A 2505-nucleotide genomic window follows, 5' to 3' on the forward strand; every position below is an offset into this window, starting at 1 on the left:
GTGCAAGTCCCTGCACAGCAAGGGAAGGAGAACACTTTTGTAGAGGGGAAAGGAAGGTGGGAGGGCTCTAGTAAGCAAAGAATCCATGGCTTTTCATTGGCTGAGTCCTTGCCAGGAAAGAGGAGGAATCTTTCTTCTTCCTGTTGAGCTCTGCTACAGTCGCAGGATGTGAGAGCTCCCCCTTCTGGTCTCCCGACTCTATTGGTTGAGATTTCTGTTTATTAATTTTTTACATATTCCACTTGCCACCCCTTCTTTGCCCTGATGTTCCCTGGGAGGCTGACAGATAGGACTGCATCACCCATGTGCCCCTGCTCCCTCGCTTCTGCTCATGTTTGGGAGGCACTAACATAAGATAGCAGGGCAGGAGGGGAGAAAGAACTAGGTATTCATCCCCACCTTACACACACACACACACACACACGCCCTCTTTGCAGGTGACACAGTTCCTTCCCCTGGTCCCTTCAGCCTAGAACCATTCACACTTCCGCTGATGCTGGTTCTAGGGGCTTTTTTTTTTTTTTTTTTTTTTTTGGAGTATAGTCGATTTACAATGTTGTGTTAGTTTCAGGTGAACAACAAAGTGATTCAGTTATACATATACATATATCTGTTCTTTTTCAGGTTCTTTTCCCTTTTCGGTTATTACAGAATATTGAGTAGAGCTCCCTGTGCTCTACAGTAGGTCCTGGTTGATTATCTATTTTATGTATAGTAGTGTGTATGGCTCTAAGGGCTTTGACATCCCTTTGGCTCTCTTAACTCTACCCACACCTCTGACCAGTCCTCTAATTCTTTGCAGTTAAACCTTTGCAAGTTCCTGCCAGGAAGGCAGCCTCAGAGAGGCCCTCACTGCTCTTCTAACACACTGGACACCCCAGGGTCTCTACAATCATTTAGGAAAAGCCCCAGGCTAAAGACTGGGTCTCAGTTGTTGGGCAATGTTGATGTTATCTACTGCATTTCTCAGATTGCCCTCCCCGCGGACCTCTGGAGTCCCTGGGTAACCCTCAGCAACTGACTTCAGCTCTGGCCTCTCAGTCTCTTCATCTGCAAGAAGAACTGAATACAAGAATGGATGCGGAGGGCTTCCCTGGTGCCGCAGTGGTTGAGAATCTGCCTGCCAATGGAGGGGACACGGGTTTGAGCCCTGGTCTGGGAGGATCCCACATGCTGCGGAGCAACTAAGCCCGTGTGCCACAACTACTGAGCCTGCGCATCTGGAGCCTGTGCTCCGCAACAAGAGAGGCCGCGATAGTGAGAGGCCCGCGCACCGCGATGAAGAGTGGCCCCCGTGTGCTGCAACTAGAGGAAGCCCTCGCACAGAAACGAAGACCCAACACAGCCATAAATAAATAAATAAATAAATAATTAAATAATTAAAAAAGAATGGATGCGGAGAACCTGGCCCCATAAGGAAACGTGATAAGGGCGGGTGTCCAGCTACGTGAGTCCTAGTGTTGCAAATCCTGCACACAGATAGAAGGGAGTGGTGGCCCCCCAGGAAGGTGTCTGGCAAAACAGTAGATGGACTATTTCGTTGGGCTTTGGATTTGCTGAGCGGAGTACACAGACAGCCCCAGGTTCAGAGAAGGAGGAATTGTACAGAGCGCTCGCTGGAGCAGATTGGTTGGTGAGGAAAAAGGAGGAGATTTGGGAGGTAGAGAGAGAGAAGGAAGGAGGAGCTTCTCTGGGGAGAAGAACTTGGGGGAAGAATAGATTTATAGCAGGTGTTTCGGAGTGCACGCAGAATAACATCTCCTCTTTGCCAGGAGATCCTCAATAAGACTTACCCTGGGCACCAGTGTCTTGGCAGTGGATATGCTATTTAAGGGGCTACAGTGATGAGCTGAGACTGGCCACAAGGGAAATGTGATGAAGATCACGACTGTCCCCAAAGCCCTAGTCACGTTGGACTACATGGGGCTGGGATGATTGGGAAAGGAGTATAGCAGGCATGTAACAGAGAAGCACAACAGCCCTCCCGCCATGGATTCAAAGCCTGGACCGTTCGACATCCCTTCTCCCTGGATCATGGCTACAGAGTAGGGGTCGGACCTCGAGTTTTCTTGCAGACACCTAGACTCTTATACACGGGAGATTCTGCCCAGTCAGTTAAGAGTGAGCTTCTAGGTATAGGATTGAGACTTAACACGTGCAATTCCTCCGTATCTGAGTGTAGGTGGCAAAAATTGCTACAGAAAGAAAAGAAGCCAGTTTCACACACACACACAAAAAGCTCATCCAAGATGAGTTAAGCTTTTGTAGCTCTAGGAGGAGGGAGGATGAAGAAATTCCCATTCTGGGAACTCCCTGGCTGTCCAATGGTTAGGACTCTGAGCTCTCAATGCTGAGGACCTGGGTTCGATCCCTGGTTGGGGAACTAAGGTCCTGCAAGCCACGGCACGGCCAGAAAAAAAAAAAAAAGGAAAGAAAGAAAGAAATTCACATTCTCAGAAGGCCCTTAAAAGCATGAGTTCATAACGGTTTAATAAGCTAGGTTAT

This window comes from Balaenoptera ricei, chromosome 13, assembly GCF_028023285.1.
Source record: "Balaenoptera ricei isolate mBalRic1 chromosome 13, mBalRic1.hap2, whole genome shotgun sequence".
NCBI classification, from domain to species: Eukaryota; Metazoa; Chordata; class Mammalia; order Artiodactyla; family Balaenopteridae; genus Balaenoptera; species Balaenoptera ricei.